Source organism: Dendrobates tinctorius, unplaced genomic scaffold (genome assembly GCF_039654945.1).
Source record: "Dendrobates tinctorius isolate UK_male_01 unplaced genomic scaffold, ASM3965494v1 ptg000054l, whole genome shotgun sequence".
Classification (NCBI taxonomy): Eukaryota; Metazoa; Chordata; class Amphibia; order Anura; family Dendrobatidae; genus Dendrobates; species Dendrobates tinctorius.
In genome coordinates, this window is record NW_027361722.1 from 13,791,755 (window position 1) to 13,819,187 (window position 27,433).

The following is a 27,433-nucleotide window of genomic DNA, read 5'->3' on the forward strand; positions in this document are numbered from 1 at the left end:
ATGTGTCCTGCTAGAAGGAAGGACGTCATATAAAGGGGTTCCTGAGTATCAGCAGGACAAAAGGCGATCAACTAATCACATGGTTGCTTTTTAGGAGAGTACTATCTCTTTAAGAAATACATTGTATCAAGCCACACCCAGTTACTTTTTTTTTTTTATTATGAAACCACTCCCCTAAGTGTCAGGAGATCCTAATATCTCCTCCCATCTGACTCACTAGGGTAGTCATAACGTCATTATACTACTTAATTTACTTTAAAGGGATATACTCATAAGTCACCTGTAATGCCACATGTCCCCTGTAGGGGTAGCTGCTAGGAAAAAGATAGGCTTCCCTGACTAAATCAGATCTCTGCCAGGGATTCTGGGTGCAGGATCCAGAGCGATCGAATGATCAGTGAATGGACACTGTGTAATGTTTCAGTTATCCAGTGGGGGCGCTGCAGGAAAATTGAGCACTTACTAGCAGGATTTCTCACATATTACAGCGGATCACTGGGGTCTCAGCTGGGAGCACGTTGTGATTACCTTGTAGTCAAGAAAATAGGGATTGATTCACCAAAGTGGAGAATTAAAGATTTAATAATAGGGTTGTAATACCCCTAATCCTGTTCACTAATGACACGATGGGACAGTGCTGGCAATAATGGTGACGAGGGATCTGGCCGCAGATCAGGACTAGGAAGAAAAAAACGACCACCTCCATGTCTGGCAGGAAAGCGGAGCGACCACAACTCGTCCTGGAGGAATCTCTGATTTCTGCGCCGTCTAACAATATGAAAGTGGATCATCCAAAAGCTAGGAGGATCGCGTTCTGGGTCTGTATCTGACCAATCAGGACACAAATGGCAAATCCTACTGCTACAATGTCATCACTGCAAGCACTCAATGGTAGAGCTCAAAACAGAGCCCCCCATGTCAGAGAGAAGTACAGAGCCCCCCGTACCAGATATAACTACAGAGCCCCCCATGTCAGAGAGAAGTACAGAGCCCCCCGTACCAGATATAACTACAGAGCCCCCCGTACCAGATATAACTACAGAGCCCCCCGTACCAGATATAACTACAGAGCCCCCCGTACCAGATATAACTACAGAGCCCCCCGTACCAGATATAACTACAGAGCCCCCCGTACCAGATATAACTACAGAGCCCCCCCGTACCAGAGATAACTACAGAGCCCCCCCATACCAGAGATAACTACAGAGCCCCCCCATACCAGAGATAACTACAGAGCCCCCCCGTACCAGAGATAACTACAGAGCCCCCCGTACCAGATATAACTACAGAGCCCCCCGTACCAGATATAACTACAGAGCCCCCCGTCCCAGAGATAACTACAGAGCCCCCCCATACCAGAGATAACTACAGAGCCCCCCGTACCAGATATAACTACAGAGCCCCCCGTACCAGATATAACTACAGAGCCCCCCGTACCAGAGATAACTACAGAGCCCCCCCATACCAGAGATAACTACAGAGCCCCCCGTACCAGAGATAACTACAGAGCCCCCCCGTCCCAGAGATAACTACAGAGCCCCCCGTACCAGATATAACTACAGAGCCCCCCGTACCAGATATAACTACAGAGCCCCCCGTACCAGATATAACTACAGAGCCCCCCGTACCAGATATAACTACAGAGCCCCCCGTACCAGATATAACTACAGAGCCCCCCGTACCAGATATAACTACAGAGCCCCCCGTACCAGATATAACTACAGAGCCCCCCGTACCAGATATAACTACAGAGCCCCCCGTACCAGATATAACTACAGAGCCCCCCGTACCAGATATAACTACAGAGCCCCCCGTACCAGATATAACTACAGAGCCCCCCGTACCAGATATAACTACAGAGCCCCCCGTACCAGATATAACTACAGAGCCCCCCGTACCAGATATAACTACAGAGCCCCCCGTACCAGATATAACTACAGAGCCCCCCGTACCAGATATAACTACAGAGCCCCCCGTACCAGATATAACTACAGAGCCCCCCGTACCAGATATAACTACAGAGCCCCCCGTACCAGATATAACTACAGAGCCCCCCGTACCAGATATAACTACAGAGCCCCCCGTACCAGAGATAACTACAGAGCCCCCCCATACCAGAGATAACTACAGAGCCCCCCCATACCAGAGATAACTACAGAGCCCCCCCATACCAGAGATAACTACAGAGCCCCCCGTACCAGAGATAACTACAGAGCCCCCCGTACCAGAGATAACTACAGAGCCCCCCCATACCAGAGATAACTACAGAGCCCCCCGTACCAGAGATAACTACAGAGCCCCCCCCGTCCCAGAGATAACTACAGAGCCCCCCGTCCCAGAGATAACTACAGAGCCCCCCGTCCCAGAGATAACTACAGAGCCCCCCGTCCCAGAGATAACTACAGAGCCCCCCCGTACCAGAGATAACTACAGAGCCCCCCCGTACCAGAGATAACTACAGAGCCCCCCCGTACCAGAGATAACTGCAGAGCCCCCCCGTCCCAGAGATAACTACAGAGCCCCCCGTCCCAGAGATAACTACAGAGCCCCCATAATGATGCCAGCCCCAGCGTTACAGTAACGAGAGTGCCCCCCCGTTACTCAGCAGTGCCCCCCTGAGATCTGACCACATTATAGCTATAGTACCAGTGACTATGCTCGTCCGCCCGTCCGTCTACACTACAGCTGCAAGTAGAAGAAGAATTTCAACTATTTTAGATTTTTTTTTCCCTTTTTGTAACTTTTTAAGAGTTGTGATAATACAATATCGGGGCATTGTCTCCAGGTCCCTGGCTCTTGACTTCCCCTTTGCCATTTTCTTGCATTTTTACAAATCACGGGTTCTGTGCCTTTAATAGTCGGACACTGTGTTTGTTTTTTACACTTTTCGCTGCAGATGTTCTGTCACTTGCTGCACATCCCCCTCCTGGGAGCAGATCAGGAGCCAGCGGAAAACCTCACAAACAATCTGCTTCCTGGACGCGGCGCAAAAAGCACACGTGGCCGACGGGACGCGAATTCCACGGGACGCGAATTCCACGGGACGCGAATTCCACGGGACGACTGTAACGCACTACTCCGAGTATACATATATACACGTGACATCGGGGGAGCGCAGACGGCAGGGGAACTGGCTCGTCCCTCTTAATCCCCCACTTTATAGACTCATTCCTCTATTCTCACCGTTCTCTGCTTACTGTCAGTGAATAGGAACATGCTTCTTTCCGGCCACAGATGTATAATACTTCTCACAGCTGCAGGATCGTTACATTTGCATCCACTCCTGCTCGGACTGTAATGACAGCTTCCGATCATACAGAGTCCATCCATTGCTCCTTTGGTCATGTAACGACGTCGCCCCGTGAAGTTATAAATGGTTGATGTAGAAACTTTGCATAAATCAATAGTACAAGCGAATATAAGAAACTTTGTAATACATCTTATCAGAGAAATCAGCTTCTTTCTCCACTTAGGAGCCATTTCTCTCCTCCCACCTCTTTAACCCATTATTCACTTTGAAAACGTCTTTAACATCAGTCTTACTCAAAACCAGACAAAATGCCAATTCACTGAGGAATCAGATTACAGCTTCCTTTTGAAGTCTATGGACAGTGGAAGGGGTAGGAGTCGCAGATACACACACAAACCATGCCGCTTCTTTTTAGCAGATGTTTCATCTCACCTTAGTGATGGATTTACAGCTACAATGCTGACAATTGTTCTATAATAGCCTACATGCTGCTACAGCTTTCATATAAGTGTTTTATCTCACCTCAGAGCTGAATTCACAGATACACTGCTCAATGCAGCTGAATAATGTGCTCCATGCTGCTTCATTTTACTTGCTTATACAGTGCCGTTAATTGCACCACGCTTTACAGACATCATCATCACTGTCCCCGTTGAGACTCAAAAATCTAACTTAACTATCACTATGTCTTTGGAGTGTGGGAGGAAAGCGATGCAAAAAACATACAAACTCCTTTCAGATATTGCCCTGAAAATTTGAACTCAGGACCCCAGCATTGCAAAACAACAGTGTTCACTACTGAGCCACCATACTTATTTCTAGTAAGTGTTTTATCTCACCCCACTGTTGCATTCACAGCTACATTATTTAGTATTGCTGGATAACATCCTCTATGCTGTTTCTTTCAGGTAAATGTTTTATCTCACACCAGTGGTGGATTCACATTTAAAAAGTACCTCTCTATAATGTCCTCTATGCTGCTTCTTTCTAATAAGTGTTTTATCGCACAGATCTGCTAAACCACACTGCTCACAACTGAGCATCTGTGCTTCTTTCTAGTAACTGTTTTATCACAGCCTAGTGTTTGTTCAGAGATATACTACTCAGTACTACTGTATAATGTTCAATTAAATGTTTTTTTCTCTCACCCCAGGGCTGGATTGCACTGCACGGTAGTAATGTATAAAGTCCTCCATGCTGCTTCTTTGTAGTAAGTGTTTTATCACTTTATAGCTGGATTTACAGTTACACTGAAAAGTAATGCAGTATAACACAAACCTTTCTGATGCTGCTACTTCTAAACCTGTGCTACATGGGGATGGTGATCCGACTCATACATCCATGTGAAGGTTGGACATAAAGGAGAGGTAGCACCACAGCAAATATTGACATCCTAATATCCTATGGGCAGGTGAAGCTATTACACTTTTGATGAAGCAAATTTTATGATTTTCTAAGGGCCAATAATTTGAGAAGTGACCCAGAACTGAACTTCTCCTACTCCTTGCAGTTTTTGTTTGCAGCCAACATTGGTAACAGATCACTACACGGAGATTTTTACACTTCCCTTTAAGGATAACATTAGCTAGACATCCATAAAAGAGTGCCCCCTGGAGGTGGCTGCAGACAGAATTTCATCATGTATCTCTGTATACATGGAGCTCTCCCTTGTGGTGACTGCAGACAGGATCTTATCATGTATCTCTGTATACAGGGAGCTCCCCCTAGTGGTGACTGCAGACAGCATCTTATCATGTATCTCTGTATACAGGGAGCTCCCCCTAGTGGTGACTGCAGACAGCATCTTATCATGTATCTCTGTATACTGGGAGCTCCCCCTAGTGGTGACTGCAGACAGCATCTTATCATGTATCTCTGTATACTGGGAGCTCCCCCTAGTGATGACTGCAGACAGAATCTCATCATGTATCTCTGTATACAGGGAGCTCCCCCTAGTGGTGGCTGCAGACAGAATCTTATCATGTATCTCTATACAGGGAGCTCCCCCTAGTGGTGGCTGCAGACAGCATCTTATCATGTATCTCTGTATACTGGGAGCTCCCCCTAGTGGTGACTGCAGACAGCATCTTATCATGTATCTCTGTATACTGGGAGCTCCCCCTAGTGGTGACTGCAGACAGCATCTTATCATGTATCTCTGTATACTGGGAGCTCCCCCTAGTGGTGGCTGCAGACAGAATCTTATCATGTATCTCTATACAGGGAGCTCCCCCTAGTGGTGGCTGCAGACAGAATCGTATCATGTATCTCTGTATACAGGGAGCTCCCCCTAGTGGTGGCTGCAGACAGAATCTTATCATGTATCTCTATACAGGGAGCTCCCCCTAGTGGTGGCTGCAGACATGATCTTATCATGTGTCTCTGTATACAGGGAACTCCCCCTAGTGGTGAATGCAGACAGGCTCTTATCATGTATCTTTGTATACAGGGAGCTCCCCCTAGTGATGACTGCAGACAGAATCTCATGTATCTCTGTATACAGGGAGCTCCCCCTAGTGGTGACTGCAGACAGAATCGTATCATGTATCTCTGTATACAGGGAGCTCCCCCTAGTGGAGGCTGCAGAGAGGATCTTATCATGTATTTCTGTATACAGGGAGCTCCCCCTAGTGGTGGCTGCAGACATGATCTTATCATGTGTCTCTGTATACAGGGAACTCCCCCTAGTGGTGGCTGCAGACAGGCTCTTATCATGTATCTCTGTATACAGGGAGCTCCCCCTAGTGGTGGCTGCAGACAGGATCTTATCATGTATCTCTGTATACAGGGCGCTCCCCCTAGTGGTGACTGCAGACAGAATCTTATCATGTATCTCTGTATACAGGAAGGTGGCCCTAGTGGTGGCTGCAGACAGGATCTTATCATGTATCTCTGTATACAGGGAGCTCCCCCTAGTGGTGGCTGCAGACAGAATCTTATGTATCTCTGTATACAGGGAGCTCCCCCTAGTGGTGCCTGCAGACAGCATATTATGTACAGTACAGACAAAAAGTTTGGACACACCTTCTTATTCCAAGAGTTTTCTTTATTTTCATGACTATGAAAATTGTAGATTCACTCTGAAGGCATCAAAACTATGAATTAACACATGTGGAATTATATAATTAACAAAAAAGTGGGAAACAACTGAAAATATGTCTTATATTCTAGGTTCTTCAAAGTAGCCATCTTTAGCTTTGATTATTGCTTTGCACACTCTTGGCATTCTCTTGAGGAGCTTCAAGAGGTAGTCACCGGAAATGGTCTTCCAACAGTCTTGAAGGAGTTCCCAGAGATGCTTAGCACTTGTTGGCCCTTTTGCCTTCACTCTGTGGTCCAGCTCACCCCAGACCATCTCGATTGGGTTCAGGTCTGGTGACTGTGGAGGCCAGGTCATCTGGCGTAGCACCCCATCACTCTCCTTCTTGGTCAGATAGCCCTTACACAGCCTGGAGGTGTGTTTGGGGTCATTGTCCTGTTGAAAAATAAATGATGGTCCAACTAAACGCAAACCGGATGGAATAGCATGCCGCTGCAAGATGCTGTGGTAGCCATGCTGGTTCAGTATGCCTTCAATTTTGAATAAATCCCCAACAGTGTCACCAGCAAAGCACCCCCACACCATCACACCTCCTCCATGCTTCACGGTGGGGACCAGGCATGTAGAGTCCATCCGTTCACCTTTCCTGCGTCGCACAAAGACACGGTGGTTGGAACCAAAGATCTCAAATTTGGACTCATCAGACCAAAGCACAGATTTCCACTGGTCTAATGTCCATTCCTTGGGTTCTTTAGCCCAAACAAGTCTCTTCTGCTTGTCGCCTGTCCTTAGCAGTGGTTTCCTAGCAGCTACTTTACCATGAAGGCCTGCTGCACAAAGTCTCCTCTTAACAGTTGTTGTAGAGATGTGTCTGCTGCTAGAACTCTGTGTGGCATTGACCTGGTCTCTAATCTGAGCTGCTGTTAACCTGCGATTTCTGAGGCTGGTGACTCGGATGAACTTATCCTTCGCAGCAGAGGTGACTCTTGGTCTTCCTTTCCTGGGGCGGTCCTCATGTGAGCCAGTTTCTTTGTAGCGCTTGATGGTTTTTGCCACTGCACTTGGGGACACTTTCAAAGTTTTCCCAATTTTTCGGACTGACTGACCTCCATTTCTTAAAGTAATGATGGCCACTCGTTTTTCTTAGCTGCTTTTTTCTTGCCATAATACAAATACTAACAGTCTATTCAGTAGGACTATCAGCTGTGTATCCACCAGACTTCTGCACAACACAACTGATGGTCCCAACCTCATTTATAAGGCGAGAAATCCCACTTATTAAACCTGACAGGGCACACCTGTGAAGTGAAAACCATTTCCGGTGACTACCTCTTGAAGCTCATCAAGAGAATGCCAAGAGTGTGCAAAGCAGTAATGAAAGCAAAAGGTGGCTACTTTGAAGAACCTAGAATATAACACATATTTTCAGTTATTTCCCACTTTTTTGTTAATTATATAATTCCACATGTGTTAATTCATAGTTTTGATGCCTTCAGAGTGAATCTACAATTTTCATAGTCATGAAAATAAAGAAAACTCTCTGAATGAGAAGGTGTGTCCAAACTTTTGGTCTGTACTGTATCTCTGTATACAGGGAGCTACCCCTAGTGGTGACCGCAGACAGGATCTTATCATGTATCTCTGTATACAGGGAGCTCCCCCTAGTGGTGACTGCAGACAGGATCTCATCATGTATCTCTGTATACAGGGAGCTCCCCCTAGTGGTGGCTGCAGACAGGATCTCATCATGTATCTCTGTATACAGGGAGCTCCCCCTAGTGGTGGCTGCAGACAGGATCTTATCATGTATCTCTGTATACAGGGAGCTCCCCCTAGTGGTGGCTGCAGACAGAATTTTACCACGTATCTCTGGAGATTTCAGTGGGCGGAAATTTTAGCAAGTGGTCTTAAATCACTGGCAGGAATTAAATAGGGTTTTTCAGCACAAAACTAATCCCTAGCCATAAAGACGCACCATTTATACTCCATACAGTCAGAGTTTAATCTTTCTATTTACAGTAATGAGGGTAGTGATGCAGAAGCAAAAATCTTCATACCGTATACTGTACATCTCAAGTATGTGATTTCACAACTTTGGAAAGTTTTCTCCTCATACCAGGAAGATGAGGCCAATGACACCAGCAATGCTTATTACAACCAGACATTAGAGACCAGATGTTCCTGATTTCAACACAACACCCACAAATCACTCACTGAATTAAAAAAAAAAAATGCATAAAACACAAAACAGGAGTTTGTAAAACAAATTGAGAGTCACTAAATTATATATTTCACAAATAGATATGAGTCCTCTAAATATATTAATCATCATTGACACTGACCTCCAATCAGATGAACATAAGAGACTGGAATCTGACCACTAACAAACTGTCAATGCTACGAGATATAAATAATACTACAAGAATATAACTACTATAATACTGCCCCTATGTACAAGAATATAACTACTATAATACTGCCCCCTGTACAAGAATATAACTACTATAATACTGCTCCTATGTACAAGAATATAACTACTATAATACTGACCCATGTACAAGAAAATAACTACTAGAATACTGCTCCTATGTACAAGAATATAACTACTATAATACTGCCCCCTGTACAAGAATATAACTACTATAATACTGCTCCTATGTACAAGAATATAACTACTATAATAACTGCTCCTATGTACAACAATATAACTACTATAATACTGCTCCTATGTACAAGAAAATAACTACTATGATACTGCTCCTATGTACAAGAATATAACTACTATAATACTGCTCGTATGTACAACAATATAACTACTATAATACTGCTCCTATGTACAAGAAAATAACTACTATAATACTGCCCCCTATGTCCAAGAATATATCTACTATAATACTTCCCCCTATGTACAAGAATATAACTACTATAATACTGCCCCTATGTACAAGAATATAACTACTATAATACTGCCCCCTATGTACAAGAATATAACTACTATAATACTGCCCCTATGTACAAGAATATAACTACTATAATACTGCCCTCTATGTACAGGAATATAACTACAATAATACTGCTCCCTATGTACAAGAATATAACTACTATAATACTGCCCCCTATGTACAGGAATATAACTACTATAATACTGCCCCCTATGTACAAGAATATAACTACTATAATACTGCCCCCTATGTACAAGAATATAACTACTATAATACAGCTCCTATGTACAAGAATATAACTACTATAATACTGCCCCCTATGTACAATGTACAGGAATATAACTACTATAATACTGCTCCCTATGTACAAGAATATAACTACTATAATACTGCCCCCTATGTACAGGAATATAACTACTATAATACTGCCCCCTATGTACAAGAATATAACTACTATAATACTGCCCCCTATGTACAAGAATATAACTACTATAATACTGCCCCCTATGTACAGGAATATAACTACTATAATACTGCTCCCTATGTACAAGAATATAACTACTATAATACTGCTCCCTATGTACAAGAATATAACTACTATAATACTGCTCCCTATGTACAAGAATATAACTACTATAATACTGCTCCTATGAACAAGAATATAACTACTATAATACTGCCCCTATGTACAAGAATATAACTACTATAATACTGCCCCCTATGTACAGGAATATAACTACTATAATACTGCTCCCTAGGTACAAGAATATAACTACTATAATACTGCTCCTATGAACAAGAATATAACTACTATAATACTGCTCCTATGTACAAGAATATAACTACTATAATACAGCCCCCTGTTATGAATGGGTCACCAAGGAGAAAAAAGCAAAACAAGCTAAGCCACAGAAAACTAGAGAGGTTGGTAACTATGCAGATTGCAGATCCCTGATCCTACCACACAACTAGCAGTAGCCGTGGAGCGTTCCTACGATGAACCTAGACGCCTCGTCACAGCCGGAGGACTACATAAGCCTAAAGCAAGAAAAGGGAAAACTAACTGCCCCAGAGCAGACCCCAAATGACTAGATAGCCCCCACACATGTATTGACGGTGAAACAAGATGAAGGCACAAACACAGGCAGGAAAATAGGCTGAGCAAATGATGGGCCCAAACTAACTAGACAGGAAAGGAAAGGGAAGACACTGTCTGCAACCTGCAAAAAAACCTACAAAAATAATGTCCAACACTTCTGGTAGCAAAATTAACCCTGAAGTCACTAGACTTCTCCCACTATATCAGCACTCTGAAATATTCTGAGACAGAGCAAAAAGAGACCAAACTAGTAAGGGACAAAAAGCCAATTGGGAAAATACTGATAAATAAGAGTGGAAATTCAGCTCAGCCCCCTGCCGGGGCTGGCAGACCACACAAAGAACTGAATAGACCAACAAAATCAAGTGTGAACATTAGCAGAAAAACTTAGCTTTAGATGACTGGAACAGAGCTGAAAACCAAAAGCTGACAAGCCAGAAGGAATCACCAGCAACTGAATAGGGCATCGGCTGTCTTAAATCCAATCTGAGAATCCTGAGATCCAATCATCATCCTCATTCTCAGGTGGCAGATCTCCACCGATCAAACCAGCCGCACCACCTCCCGTCACCACCAGAGGGAGTCCAGAAGGGGAACTCACAACTGGTGAACCAGAGCATGAACTCACAACAGCCCCCTGTGTACAAGAATATAACTACTATAATACTGCCCATATGTACAAGAATATAATTACTATAATACTGCCCCTATGTACAAGAATATAACTACTATAATACTGCCCCTATGTGCAAGAATATAACTACTATAATACTGCCACCTATGTACAAGAATATAACTACTATAATACTGCCCCTATGTACAAGAATATAACTACTATAATACTACCCCTATGTACAAGAATATAACTACTATAATACTGCCCCCTATGGCAGTACTATAGGAGTTATATTCTTGTACATAGGGGCAGTACTATAGAACTACTATAATACTGCTATGTACAAGAATATAACTACTATAATACTACTCCTATGTGCAAGAATATAACTACTATAATACTGCCCCTATGTACAAGAATATAACTACTATAATACTGCCCCTATGTACAAGAATATAACTACTATAATACTGCCCCTATATACAATATAACTACTATAATACTGCCCCCTATGTACAAGAATATAACTATAATACTGCCCCTATGTACAAGAATATAGCTACTATAATACTGCTCCTATGTACAAGAATATAACTACAATAATACTGCCCCTATGTACAAGAATACAACTACTATAATACTGCTCCTATGTACAAGAATATAACTACTATAACACTGCCCCCATGTACAAGAATATAACTACTATAACACTGCCCCCTATGTACAAGAATATAACTACTATAATGCAGCTCCTATGTACCAGAATATAACTACTATAATACTGCCCTTATGTACAAGAATATAACCACTATAATACTGCCCCTATGTACAAGAATACAACTACTATAATACTGCCCCTATGTACAAAAATATAACTACTATAATACTACCCCTATGTACAAGAATATAACTACTATAATACTGCCCCCTATGGCAGTACTATAGGAGTTATATTCTTGTACATAGGGGCAGTACTATAGAACTACTATAATACTGGTATGTACAAGAATATAACTACTATAATACTACTCCTATGTGCAAGAATATAACTACTATAATACTGCCCCTATGTACAAGAATATAACTACTATAATACTGCCCCTATGTACAAGAATATAACTACTATAATACTGCCCCCTATGTACAAGAATATACAGTGGGGCAAAAAAGTATTTAGTCAGTCAGCAATAGTGCAAGTTCCACCACTTAAAAAGATGAGAGGCGTCTGTAATTTACATCATAGGTAGACCTCAACTATGGGAGACAAACTGAGAAAAAAAAATCCATAAAATCACATTGTCTGTTTTTTTTTCATTCTATTTGCATATTATGGTGGAAAATAAGTATTTGGTCAGAAACAAGCAATCAAGATTTCTGGCTCTCACAGACCTGTAACTTCTTCTTTAAGAGTCTCCTCTTTCCTCCACTCATTACCTGTAGTAATGGCACCTGTTTAAACTTGTTATCAGTATAAAAAGACACCTGTGCACACCCTCAAACAGTCTGACTCCAAACTCCACTATGGTGAAGACCAAAGAGCTGTCAAAGGACACCAGAAACAAAATTGTAGCCCTGCACCAGGCTGGGAAGACTGAATCTGCAATAGCCAACCAGCTTGGAGTGAAGAAATCAACTGTGGGAGCAATAATTAGAAAATGGAAGACATACAAGACCACTGATAATCTCCCTCGATCTGGTGCTCCACGCAAAATCCCACCCCGTGGGGTCAGAATGATCACAAGAACGGTGAGCAAAAATCCCAGAACCACGCGGGGGGACCTAGTGAATGAACTGCAGAGAGCTGGGACCAATGTAACAAGGCCTACCATAAGTAACACACTACGCCACCATGGACTCAGATCCTGCAGTGCCAGACGTGTCCCACTGCTTAAGCCTGTACATGTCCGGGCCCGTCTGAAGTTTGCTAGAGAGCATTTGGATGATCTAGAGGAGTTTTGGGAGAATGTCCTATGGTCTGATGAAACCAAACTGGAACTGTTTGGTAGAAACACAACTTGTCGTGTTTGGAGGAAAAAGGATACTGAGTTGCAGCCATCAAACACCATACCTACTGTAAAGCATGGTGGTGGAAACATCATGCTTTGGGGCTGTTTCTCTGCAAAGGGGCCAGGACGACTGATTCGGGTACATAAAAGAATGAATGGGGCCATGTATCGTGAGATTTTGAGTGCAAACCTCCTTCCATCAGCAAGGGCATTGAAGATGAAACGTGGCTGGGTCTTTCAACATGACAATGATCCAAAGCACACCGCCAGGACAACGAAGGAGTGGCTTCGTAAGAAGCATTTCAAGGTCCTGGAGTGGCCAAGCCAGTCTCCAGATCTCAACCCTATAGAAAACCTTTGGAGGGAGTTGAAAGTCCGTGTTGCCAAGCGAAAAGCCAAAAACATCACTGCTCTAGAGGAGATCTGCATGGAGGAATGGGCCAACATACCAACAACAGTGTGTGGCAACCTTGTGAAGACTTACAGAAAATGTTTGACCTCTGTCATTGCCAACAAAGGATATATCACAAAGTATTGAGATGAAATTTTGTTTCTGACCAAATACTTATTTTCCACCATAATATGCAAATAAAATGAAAAAAAAACAGACAATGTGATTTTCTGGATTTTTTTTTCTCAGTTTGTCTCCCATAGTTGAGGTCTACCAATGATGTAAATTACAGACGCCTCTCATCTTTTTAAGTGGTGGAACTTGCACTATTGCTGACTGACTAAATACTTTTTTGCCCCACTGTAACTCCAAAATACTACCCCTATGTACAAGAATATAACTACTACTATAATACTGCCCCTATATACAATATAACTACTATAATACTGCCCCCTATGTACAAGAATATAACTATAATACTGCCCCTATGTACAAGAATATAACTACTATAATGCTGCTCCTATGTACAAGAATATAACTACTATAATATTGCCCCTATGTACAAGAATATAACCACTATAATACTGCCCTTATGTACAAGAATATAACTACTATAATGCAGCTCCTATGTACAAGAATATAACTACTATAATGCTGCTCCTATGTACAAGAATATAACTACTATACTACTGCTCCTATGTACAAGAATATAACTACTATAATGCAGCTCCTATGTACAAGAATATAACTACTATAATGCTGCTCCTATGTACAAGAATATAACCACTATAATACTGCCCTTATGTACAAGAATATAACTACTATAATGCAGCTCCTATGTACAAGAATATAACTACTATAATACTGCTCCTATGTACAAGAATATAACTACTATACTACTGCTCCTATGTACAAGAATATAACTACTATACTACTGCTCCTATGTACAAGAATATAACTACTATACTACTGCTCCTATGTACAAGAATATAACTACTATACTACTGCTCCTATGTACAAGAATATAACTACTATAATGCTGCTCCTATGTACAAGAATATAACTACTATAATACTGCTCCTATGTACAAGAATATAACCACTATAATGCTGCTCCTACGTTCAAGAATATAACTACTATAATGCTGCTCCTATGTACAAGAATATAACTACTATAATACTGCCCTTATGTACAAGAATATAACCACTATAATGCTGCTCCTATGTACAAGAATATAACCACTATAATGCTGCTCCTATGTACAAGAATATAACTACTATAATGCTGCTCCTATGTACAAGAATATAACTACTATAATACTGCCCCTATGTACAATAACATACAGTGGGTATGGAAAGTATTTGGACCCCTTTAAATTTTTCACTCTTTGTTTCTTTGCAGCCATTTGGTAAATTCAAAAAAGTTCATTTTTTTCTCATTAATGTACACTCTGCACCCCATCTTGATGGAAAGAAACAGAAATGTAGAAATTTTTGCAAATTTATTAAAAAAGAAAAACTGGTGGAGGGCTGCAGTGATAGTTGACTTTGTGGAACTTTCTCCCATCTCCCTACTGCATCTGTGGAGCTCAGCCACAGTGATCTTGGGGTTCTTCTTTACCTCTCTCACCAAGGCTCTTCTCCCACGATTGCTCAGTTTGGCTGGACAGCCAGGTCTAGGAAGACTTCTGATGGTCCCAGACTTCTTCCATTTAAGGATTATGGAGGCCACTGTGCTCTTAGGAACCTTGAGTGCTGCAGAAATTCTTTTGTAACCTTGGTCAGATCTGTGCCTTGCCACAATTCTGTCTCTGAGCTCCTTGGCCAGTTCCTTTGGCCTCATGATGCTCCTTTGGTCTGACATGCACTGTGAGCTGTGAGGTCTTATATAGACAGGTGTGCGCCATTACAAATCAAGTCCTATCAGTGTAATTACACACAGTTGAACTCCAATGAAGGAGTAGAACCATCTCAAGGAGGATCACGAGGAGATGGACAGCATGTGACTTACATATGAGTGCCTGAGCAAAGGGGCTGAATACTTATGACCATGTGATATTTCAGGTTTTCTTTTTTTATAAATTTGCAAAAATTTCTACATTTCTGTAGTTTTTCAGAGTCAAGAGTGCAGAGTGTACATTAATGAGAAAAATGAACTTTTTTGAATTTACCAAATGAAATGAAACAAAGAGTGAAAAATTTAAAGGGGTCTGAATGCTTTCCATACCCACTGTATATAGAGGTGTTTTCAGTCATTGTAGAGGAGGAGGAGGTGAGCTGTGACATCACCTGTGGTGGACTGATGCTGTGTCATCAGCTGTATATAGAGGTTGTTACCTGTCATTGGCATCCTGCCTCTGATGATAATGAGATTGCTGAAAATTCTTCCAAACAGAACTGAAATCTTTAATATTAGGACTAATATTTATTTTTTAGTTAGTGATTTAATATAAGAACATCATGCACACAATCAGTCATTTTCTGAACAGAATTTTCGTTTCAGGCCAATTTTCCATCAAATTTTCTAAATGCTATGAACTTTGGTGTAGGGTGTCCGGAAGCTGGATTCTTCTTTTTGCACCTTCTATGGAGGTGGAGTTTACCTTGTCCAGTAATGAATTCTGTTATTTGAAATCAAGGATGAACTACCTAAATTTATGTATGTAAATCTATTATTCATGAAGCCTGTACATATACGAACACTCCGTAACCCTCTGGAGACTGTTAGAAATCACATACCTATATACTTCTTCTGCGCTCACTATATCTTTTAATCCTAGAAACTTCTAATTTGGAGAGAGGACCACCCTAGCACTCTATAAAGAGAGAGCAACTGTCACGGGGTTACCGCGACAGTGTGGAGACAGAAGATCGCAGCATCTGATTGCTCCTACTCCGGTGCTGAAAAGAAGCACTTCTTCATTTTAATGGTGTTTACTACTTCTGGGAGAACAGGGGTTAATCAGCCATGTTGGAAATCCCTGTGCTCACAGCTGAGCTCGGTTAACCACTCCTTTTCCCTTTCTAATCTGGGCTCTGATACAAATCCTTGTCAGAGCTAGCATTTGCTGCATGGCTAACGGTGGGAGAGGAGTTCATATGATGAGTGTTGGAGGAGTTATCATTGACTATTGCTTGGATTGTATGAGTAGTAATTCCATATCCTTCTGTATTTTGGTTTATTCCCTTGCCTCCACGCCCCAGTGCATTCCTCTGTTATATGTGAGTGAATATTCTGTATGCCTGGAGTGTTCTGTTAACCCTTGTCTGTGTTGTCTTGTTTGTCAGGTTGGTGTACTATGGTGCATAGTAGCGCCTCCTCTTCCCTGGGTGGGGGAAGAGAACAGACGGAGGGCTAACTTATGAGATAAAGCAAGGGTGGAGGCCCCGGCATCTTCACATTCAGAAGTATCCCAGGGAGTAGGGTGAGCTAGGCCGCCCCCTAGTGTTAGGGACAGGAAAAGAGCCTCTGGTCCTGAGTCACCCGACAGCTGTGTCGTGACAGCAACAGGATGTAACAAACAAAAAAACAGTATAAAAAATTTGAATAAACTTTATTCAATAACTGTGGCAACAAGGCGACTTTGGTCCAACACAAAACTCGCCATGTGAACAGAATGCACTTATATTAAGGTGCGATGTAGCAGCGGAATATCATGAATTTTGACAACACATGGATAATGTGGATACAATATTCTCCGTTTGCCTATTCCTATTTCCTCTTCTTCCTTTTGTATTCTTAAAAAAAGATAAGAAACACGTAGAATATTTTAATTTTAGTCACTAAAGGGAAACAATTATCAGAAAATGACTTAATGTTTATATCAGGTTTCTGTGTTAAGTCTTTATATTTTTTTTTTATTTCTGACAATTTTTTTTCCCACATCACAATCTCTATTAACCCCTTCCCAACATAAGACATAATAGTCCGTCCTGTGTCAAGTCACTGTGTTTGGAGTTGGCCAGAATTTAGGGGTTTTTTTCTCAGCCTCCACAATTCCACCAAAAAATGCAGTATCAGGTGATCGAAACAATAAAAAAAGTCTGCTTGCCATGGAAAAAAAAGCTCTAACACAGCTCTGGCAGTGTAAAAATTAGAACATTTTGGGTGTCGGAAAATATACATATTTTTTTTTTATAAATTTCTAAAAAAAAATTCAATTTTTTTTAACAAAGTATACAAGATTGGTATCGATGTCACTGTACTGATCTAACCTGATGACGGAAAAAAAAATTGTGGCTCTTGGAAAAAGAGAAGGAAGATAATAAAAGCATAAAAACGGAAAATGAGCCAATAGGATTTTTTAGACTCTAATTTTTTGTTATTTGCACATGTACAGCATTGCACAGACTCTGGACGTATAATTTGTAAAGAAGCATCTAATAAGTGTGTGCAAATGTCATTGTGCAGGAAGGGGAGGAGGTGAGCTGTGACATCACCTATTGTGAATGATAGATCCTGTGTTATCTACTGTACACTAACGTTCAAAAGTTTAGGATCACTTAGAAATTCCCTTATTTTTGGAAGAAAAACACATTTTTTTCCAATGAAGCTAACATTAAATGATACAGAAATACACTCTATACATTGTTATTGTGGTAAATGGCTAGTCTAGCTGCAAACGTGTGGTTTGTAATGCAATATGTTCATAGGTGTATAGAGGCTCATTTCCAACAACCATCACTCCAGTGTTCTTATGGTACTTTGTGTTTGCTGTGTAAGAAGGATAATGGATGGCTAGAATACCCTTGAAAACCCTTGTGCAAGTATGTTAGCACAGCTGAAAACAGTTTTGCTGATTAAAGAAGCTATAAACCTGACCTTCCTTTGAGCTAGTTGAGAATCTGGACCATTACATTTGTTGGTTCCATTAAACTCCCAAAATGGCCAGAAAAAAAGAACTTTCATGTGAAACTCGACAGTCTATTCTTGTTCTTAGAAATGAAGGCTATTCCACGCGAGAAACTGCCAAGAAACTGAAGATTTCCTACAACGGTGTGTACTACTCCCTTCAGAGGAGAGCACAAACAGGCTCTAACCAGAGTAGAAAGAGAAGTGGGAGGCCCCGCTGCACAACTGAGCCACAAGACAAGTACATTAGAGTCTGTAGTTTGAGAAATCGACGCCTCACAGGTTCTCAACTGGCAGCTTCATTAAATAGTACATGCAAAACGCCAGTGTCAATGTCTACAGTGTAGAGGCGACTCCGGGATGCTGGCTTTCAGGGCAGAGTGGCAAAGAAAAAGCCATATCTAAGACTGGCTAATAAAAGGAAAAGATTAACCCCTTAGCGACAGAGCCAGTTTGCAGCTTAATGACTAGGCCAATTTTTACAATTCTGACCACTGTCCCTTTATGAGGTTATAACTCTGGAACGCTTTAATGGATCCTGCTGATTCTGAGATTGTTTTTTCGTGACATATTGTGCTTCATGTTAGTGGTAAAATTTCTTCGATAAGTCTTGTGTTTATTTATGAAAAAAACAGAAATATGGCAAAAAATTTTAAAATTTTGCAATTTTAAAACTTTAAATTTTTATGCCCTTAAATCAGAGAGATGTGTCACATAAATTTCTTAATAAATAACATTTCCCACATGTCTACTTTACATCAGCACAATTTTGGATCCAAATTTTTTTTTTGTTAGGAAGTTATAAGGGTTAAAAGTTGACCAGCTATTTCTCATTTTTACAACAAAATTTACAAAGCCATTTTTTTTAGGGACCACATCATATTTAAAGTCATTTTGAGGGGTGTACATGACAGAAAATACCCAAAAGTGGCACCATTCTAAAAACTAGACCCCTCAAGGTGCTCAAAACCACATTCAAGAAGTTTATTAACCCTTTAAGTGCGTCACAGGAACGAAAGCAATGTGGATGGAAAAAATTAACATTTAACTTTTTTTTGGAAAAAAATTACTTCAGAACCAATTTTTTTTATTTTCACAAGTGTTAAAAGAGAAAATCAACCACAAAATTTGTTGTACAATTTCTCCTGAATACGCCGATACACCATATGTGGGGGTAAACCCCTTTTTCAGCACACGGCAGAGCTCGCAAGGGATGGAGCACCGTTTGACTTTTTCAACGCAGAATTGGCTGGAATTAAGATCGGATGCCATGTTGCGTTCGGAGAGCCCTTAATGTGCCTAAACAGTGGAAAACTCCAACAAGTGACCCCATTTTGGAAACTAGACCCATTAAGGAACTTATCTAGATGTGTGGTGAGCACTTTGAACCTTCAAGTGCTTCACAGAAGTTTATAACGTAGAGCCGTGAAAATAAGAAATCCATTTTTTTTCCACAAAAATGATCTTTTCACCCCCAAATTTTTATTTTTACAAGGGTAACAGGAGAAATCATACCCCCACAGTTATTATGCGATTTGTCCTGAGTACGCTGATACCCCATATGTGGGGAGGAACCACTGTTTGGGCGCATGGGAGAGCTCGGAAGGGAAGGAGTGCCATTTTGGAATGCAGACTTTGATGGAATGGTCTGCGGGCATCATGTTGCGTTTGCAGAGCCCCTGATGGGCCTAAACAGTGGAAACTCCCAACAAGTGACCCCATTTTGGAAACTAGACCCATGAAGGAACTTATCTAGATGTGTGGTGAGCACTTTGAACCTTCAAGTGCTTCACAGAAGTTTATAAACGCAGAGCCGTGAAAATAAGAAATACATTTTTTTTCCACAAAAATGATCTTTTCGCGCCCAAATTTTTATTTTTACAAGGGTAACAGGAGAAATCATACCCCCACAGTTATTATGCAATTTGTCCTGAGTACACTGATACCCCATATGTGGGGGGGAACCACTGTTTGGGCGCATGGGAGAGCTCGGAAGGGAAGGAGTGCCATTTTGGAATGCAGACTTTGATGGAATGGTCTGCGGGCATCATGTTGCGTTTGCAGAGCCCCTGATGGGCCTAAACAGTGGACACCCCCCACAAGTGACCCCATTTTGGAAATTAGACCCCCTAAGGAACTTATCTAGATGTGTGGTGAGCACTTTGAACCCCCAAGCGCGTCACAGAAGTTTATAAACGCAGAGCCGTGAAAATAAAAAGTCTTTTTTATTTCCACAAAAGTGATTTTTTAGACCCCAATTTTTAGACCCCCAAAGTTGGTAAATAGTGGAAACCCCTCAATTCTTGCTCCAACCCTAACCCCAACACACCCTAACCCTAATCCCAACCCTAATCCCTAATCCTAGTTCGCCCTTAACCCTAGCCCAACCCTAACCCTTAACCCTAGCCCAACCCTAACCCTAGCCCAACCCTAACCCTTAACCCTAGCCCAACCCTAAGCCTAGCCTAGCCCTAACCCTAGCCTAACCCTAGCCTAACCCTAACCCTAGCCTAACCCTAACCCTAGCCTAACCCTAACCCTTATGGAAAACTGAAAAAAAAAATATTTTTTTTATTTCATTATGTGTGCCAGAATAAGGGGGTGATAAACGGGGGGGTTATGTACTATTTTTATTATTTTGATCACTATGATCGTTTATCATAGTGATCAAAATAATGAATGGAATCTGCCAGCCGGAGCCAGCAGATTCCCGGCGGGCGCACTGCGCATGCGCCCGCCATTTTCAAGATGGCGGCGCCCATCGGATGACACCGGCGGGTGCGGGACCACCGGGAGGGGACGGAGGACAAGGGAGAGGTACTGGGAGGGGACCGGGGGGATCGGGGACCCTATTTCTCTATCCTCTGATGTGCGATCACATCAGAGGAAAGAGAAATTAAATGTAAAATCGCGGCTTTTTTTTTTTTTTGCGGTCGCCGTTATAGGGTTAATAACGGCGATCGCAAAAGCGGGGGTCGGTAAAAACCGACCGATTCATGTTCTCTGGGGTCTCGGCTACCCCTGGCAGCCGAGACCCCGGAGAAAATCCGACACTGGGGGGCGCTATTCACTTAAATCACAGCGCCGTAATTAACGGCGCTGTGGTTTAAGTACCCTTAATTACCGCCGTTAAAAGGCGTATCGGCGGTCGTTAAGGGGTTAATATGGGCAAAAGAACACAGACATTGGACAGAGGAAGACTGGAAAAAAGTGTTATGGACAGACGAATCCAACTTTGAGGTGTTTGGATCACACAGAAGAACATTTGTGAGATGCAGAACAACTGAAAAGATGCTGGAAGAGAGCCTGATGCCATCTGTCAAGCATGGTGGAGGTAATGTGATGTTCTGGGGTTGCCTTGGTGCTGGTAAAGTGGGAGATTTGTACAAGGTAAAAGGGATTTTGAATAAGGAAGGCTATCACTCCATTTTGCAACGCCATGCCATACCCTGTGGACAGCGCTTGATTGGAGCCAATTTCATCCTACAATATGACAATGACCCAAAGCACACCTCCAAATTATGCAAGAACTATTTAGGGAAGAAGCAGGCAGATGGCATTCTATCTGTAATGGAGTGGCCAGCGCAGTCACCAGATCTTAAACCCATTGAGCTGTTGTGGGAGCAGCGTGACCGTATGGTACGCAAAAAGTGCCCATCAAGCCAAACCAACTTGTGGGAGGGGCTTCTGGAAGCATGGGGTGAAATTTCTCCAGATTACCTCCGCAAATTAACTGCTAGAATGCCAAAGGTCTGCAATGCTGGAATTGCTGCAAAGGAGCATTCTGTGACGAAAGCGAAGTTTGAAGGAGAAAATTATTATTTCAAATAAAAATCTTTTTTTTTTTAACCTTGTCAATATTTGGACTAGATTTTAAATTCATTTGGAAACTCATTTGATTAATAAAAGTATAAGTTTCATGGAACTTGTGTATAGAAACTTGGCACACACATGTGATTTCAAATGCAAAAATGGTGATTTAATAAGGTACAGTACATACAATGACGTTTCGGTCTGTATGACCTTCATCAATGTACCCTATGATGCACTGTGAGCTTTCAATATATAGGCAAAAAAGCCATCAGAAGCTGAGCAGGCTGCTTGTGGCCGTTAATCGGTATGATGTGCGCAGTGCGAGTGCCAGCAATGACACGGCCTCTGCCGCTAGTCCCTGGTCCCAGGGACTAGCGGTGGAGGCCGTGTCATTGCTGGCAGTCCGCCGCTAGTCCCTGGGACTAGCTATACAAGCTGGTGTAATGTTCATAGAATCGTAGAGTTGGAAGGGACCTCCTGGATCATCTGGTCCAACCCTCTGCTCAAAGCAGGATTAACTAAATCATCCCAGACAGATGTCTATCCGGCCTCAGTTTGAAGACTTCCATGGAAGGAGAGCTCACCACCTCTCGTGGCAGCCTGTTCCACTCATTGATCACCCTCACTGTCAAAAAGTTTTTTCTAATACCTAATCTGTGTCTCCATGTTAGACCATGGTATGCCCAGCACGGCAACACAGGATCCTTTTATGACCCTGACTAGCTAAAAGCAGTTCTGTAGCACATGGATTTGAAAGTTCCTTTGTTCATTCAAACTCGATTATAATAATACAGGATAATGATAAAGGCAGGAAACTTATATTTTTTGGAAACTGCATGGTTAGAACTATCCACAGATGGATTTGGAAGCTTGTGTGCTCACCAAAAATCGAGAAACGGGTATCTGCCTCCCAGTAATACCTACATACAGGATGATTGGTCTTAAATGAAAGAGAAATCTGTAAGCAAACCTATAATACTCCTGTAATCACTCTGTGAGCCTTGCAGCCCGAGATAAGGCCCACAGAAGTTTCTTAGTAACTTTCAAAAGGGGAGTACATTCCCTAGCTCCACCCACCCAGTGAGGTCAGCCAGGGAACGGCATAAGACTAGTATACTCGGTTAGGAAGTTGTCATTTGCCCGGGGTGCCAGCTAGGAAGCTGTGCTGATAGACCATTTTCCCTTGGAGAAGATACCCCTCCTCCACACAGAATGCCATGGACTGATAAGTTCTTATTTTAATCCACTTTATTTTGTAATTTTCTGTATATTCTGTATCTTGTCTCTTTTTGTAACATCTTGCATATTTTTGTAAACACTGCCTATCCTTTCTGGAGTAAATCTATAAATTTACTAGTTTCTCCTTGCTCTATAACATACCGCCATGACCTCTGCGCTAATTACGCTACTGTGTGAGTTGGCTCCTGACCCAATATTGATTTTAATGTGGAACGAGGAGCTGGTGGCCGAACAGTGTTCTGGGGATTTGGGAGACTCTGGCAGTGGTGGAATGGAGGTTTTCTGTGTGATTTACCTGCTGGAGACATATATACCGCCCTCCCTGTAGAATGCCCAATAGCTAGTACACGGCAAGGCAGCCTTTCTGGCGACTATTTATCCTAGGTGTAGTTCCCTGACTGACCTGAGGGTAAGGGGGCGCCAGAGAGCTGCGAGTTCCAAAACCAGAACTGAAAGTGGAAACAAAAGTTGTGGGTGGTTATATGACCCACGACCACTAATAAATTGCAAATTTGTGACAATTGGTGGGATATAATAAATCCCTGACAACTGGGGGCAACCTCACACCCCCAGTTCCTGACAACAGAGATGTTATCAGTCATTAAGGAGGAGGAGGTGAGTTGTGACATCACTTATTGTGAATAATGGATCTTGAGTTATCTACTGTATATAGAAGTGTTATCAGTCATTGAATAGGAGGAAGAGGAGGCAAGCTGTGACATCAACTAATGTGAATGGTGGATCCTGTATTATCTATTGTATATAAAGACATTATCAGTCATTGTACAGGAGGAGGAGGAGGTGAGCTGTGGCATCACTTATTTTGAATAGTGGATCTTGTGTTATCTGCTGTATATAGAGGTGTTATCAGTCATTGAATAGGAGGAAGAAGAGGTGAGCTGTGACATCAACTAATGTGAATGGCGGATCCTGTATTATCTATTGTATATAGAGACGTTATCAGTCGTACAGGAGGAGGAAGAGGTGAGCTGTGACATCACTTATTGTGATTAGTGGATCTTGTGTTATCTACTGTGTATAGAGCAGTTATTGGCAGAGTCATAGCGAGGGTGCAAAACAGATAACTGGGGAAACATACAGTATGAGGGCGCCCCTAAGCTAGGTATCTGAGTTTACAACTGTGGTGGCGCACCCTAATATAGTGGGTACAGGGAACCTCAGCAGATGAAAAAAAAAATCACTATACAAAAAACAACTGATATTACCGCCATATGGTGACCATATACTGGTAGACAGGGTCGGACTGGGGTGCCTAGGGCCCACCAGGGGAATTGATTCTAGGGGCCCACCGTATGGCTACTATAAACTGTTTTATTACGTGTTCATTTTTTGGCCTCTCCCACTAAACCGTGTGCCTTATAGCAAGCTGTACAGTGTGCAAAAGAGAACGCTCTCAGACTCCTATATATCGTACAGACCGCGCTCTCAGCCTCCTATATATCGTACAGACCGCACTCTCAGACTCCTATATATCGTACAGACCGCGCTCTCAGCCTCCTATATCGTACAGACCGCGCTCTCAGCCTCCTATATATCGTACAGACCGCGCTCTCAGCCTCCTATATATCGTACAGACCGTACTCTCAGCCTCCTATATATCGTACAGACCGCGCTCTCAGCCTCCTATATATCGTACAGACCGCGCTCTCAGCCTCCTATATATCATACAGACAGCGCTCTCAGACTCCTATATATCATACAGACCGCGCTCTCAGCCTCCTATATATCATACAGACCGCACTCTCAGCCTCCTATATATCATACAGACCGCACTCTCAGCCTCCTATATATCGTACAGACCGCACTCAGCCTCCTATATATCGTACAGACCACACTCTCAGCCTCCTATATATCGTACAGACCGCACTCTCAGCCTCCTATATATCGTACAGACCGCACTCTTAGCCTCCTATATATCGCACAGACCGCACTCTCTGCCTCCTATATATCGCAAAGACCGCACTCTCAGCCTCCTATATATAGTACAGACCGCACTCTCTGCCTCCTATATATCGCACAGACCGCACTCTCTGCCTCCTATATATCGCACAGACCGCACTCTCTGCCTCCTATATATCGCACAGACCGCACTCTCAGCCTCCTATATATCGTACAGACCGCGCTCTCAGCCTCCTATATATCGTACAGACCGCGCTCTCAGCCTCCTATATATCGTACAGACCGCGCTCTCAGCCTCCTATATATCGTACAGACCGCGCTCTCAGCCTCCTATATATCGTACAGACCGCTGTTATGATGAGTCACCGAAGGAGGAAAAACAAAAATACTAGCTAAGTCCAGAAAAACCAGAGAGGTTGGCAGCTATCAGATTGCAGACCCCTGAACCTATCACAACAACTAGCAGTAGCCGTGGGGGGTTCCTACGGTGCCCTAGACCCCTCGATCACAGCCGGAGAGCTAAATAGCCTAAAGACAGAAAGGGGAAAACTAAACTTCCCCAGAGCAGACCCCAAAGCAATAGGCAGCTCCCAACATATAATGACGGTGAGGCAAGATGAAAACACTAACACAGATAGAAAGATAGGTTGAGCAAATGATGGGGCCCAAGCTAACTAAATAGGACAGGATAGGAAAGCTGCTGTCTGCAATCCGCAAAAAACCCTATCAAAAATGACCAAGCCGACTGATAGGAAAAACAGGCCCTGAAGTCGCTAGACTTCAAAAGACTATATCAGCACTCAGGTATATTCTGAAGACAGAGCAAGAGATAAAAAGATCAGAGACAAAAATGGAATTCAGCTCACCCCCGGCCGGGGATGGCTGAACTCAAAAAAACAGAGCAAAACAACACCAAAACAAGTGTACAAACGCAGAGCAAAAAACTTAGCTTTGAGAAGCAGGAATCAGGCTGGTCTCCAAGAATCCAGCAGGAAAATCACCAGCGAGGCAGGAGGGCGTCGGCTGCCTTAAATCCAGTCTGCAGTTCCTGCAAACCAGTCATGATCTATCTGCTCAGGTGTTTGGTAATCAGCTTCACTACCTTCCTTCACCAGAAGAGGGAGTTCATCAGACCTCAATGGTGAAGGGAAAAATGAACTCACAACAGTACCTCCCCCTTGAGGAGGGGTCACCGAACTCTCATCCATGCCACCCGGGCGATCAGGGTGAGCCCGATGAAAGGCACGCACCAATCTTTCGGCATGAATCTCAGAGGCAGAGACCCAGGGATTATCCTCCTGACCATAACCCTTCCACTTAACCAAATACTGGAGTCTCCGTCTAGCCAGACGGGAATCCAGTATCTTCTCTACCTCATATTCCATGTTACCTTCAACCAATACAGGGTCAGGAGGTGCCACCACTGGAACTACTGGTTCCATAAACCTCTTCAACAAGGACTTATGAAACACATTATGAATCTTAAATGTGACAGGAAGAGCCAACCGAAAAGAGACCGGGTTAATAATCTCCAAAATCTTGTAAGGTCCAATAAATCTAGGCTTAAACTTAGGAGAAGCCACTTTCATAGACATATTTTTAGATGACAACCAAACCATATCACCCACTTTAAACTGGGGACCAACGGTCCTATGCCGGTTGGAAAACAGCTGGGCCTTTTCCTGGGAGAGAGACAACTTATCCACCACTTGGTCCCAGATCTGGTGCATTCTCTCCACCACAGTGTCAACACCTGGGCAGGCAGAAGGCTCCACCTGCCCTGAAGAAAATCGAGGATGAAACCCAAAGTTACAAAAAAAAGGTGACATCAAAGTGGCAGAACTAGCTCTATTATTTTAAAGCAAATTCGGCCAAGGGCAAAAATGAAACCCAATCGTAAATGGCCTGCACCTTGGCCGGGTCCATTTCAATAGTTGACGGAGACAAAATAAATCCCAAAAATGAAATCCTCTGTACCCCAAAAGGCATTTCGATCCTTTGACATACAGGGAATTCTCCCTCAAAATCCGGAACACAGTCCGAACATGTTCCACATGAGAATCCCAATCCTTGGAAAAGATCAAAATATCATCCAGATAGATAATCAAAAATTTATCCACAAAGTCTTGGAATATATCGTTCATGAAGAATTGGAAGACAGAAGGGGCATTAGTGAGCCCAAAAGGCATCACCAGGTACTCAAAATGTCTCTCCGGAGTATTAAACGCCGTCTTCCATTCATCCCCCTGCTTAATGCGAATAAGAT

General features: G+C 42.6%; 1 protein-coding gene and 1 long non-coding RNA gene across 2 annotated transcripts in view; one reads left to right on the plus strand and one right to left on the minus strand.

The window, feature by feature from the left end:
- LOC141091495 (uncharacterized) overlaps window positions 1–27,433 on the plus strand; it is a 50,101-nt gene that overhangs the window by 16,234 nt on the left and 6,434 nt on the right. Inside the window, exon 2 of the long non-coding RNA XR_012232525.1 lies at window positions 4,404–4,460. This is a non-coding gene — a long non-coding RNA (uncharacterized lncRNA). The remainder of the gene's footprint in view (window positions 1–4,403; window positions 4,461–27,433) is intronic.
- Window positions 16,881–27,433, minus strand: part of LOC141091494 (myelin protein zero-like protein 1) — a 30,116-nt gene continuing 19,563 nt past the window's right edge. Inside the window, exon 5 of the mRNA XM_073577109.1 lies at window positions 16,881–17,081. The gene's annotated coding sequence lies outside the window, so the exon portion shown is untranslated. The remainder of the gene's footprint in view (window positions 17,082–27,433) is intronic.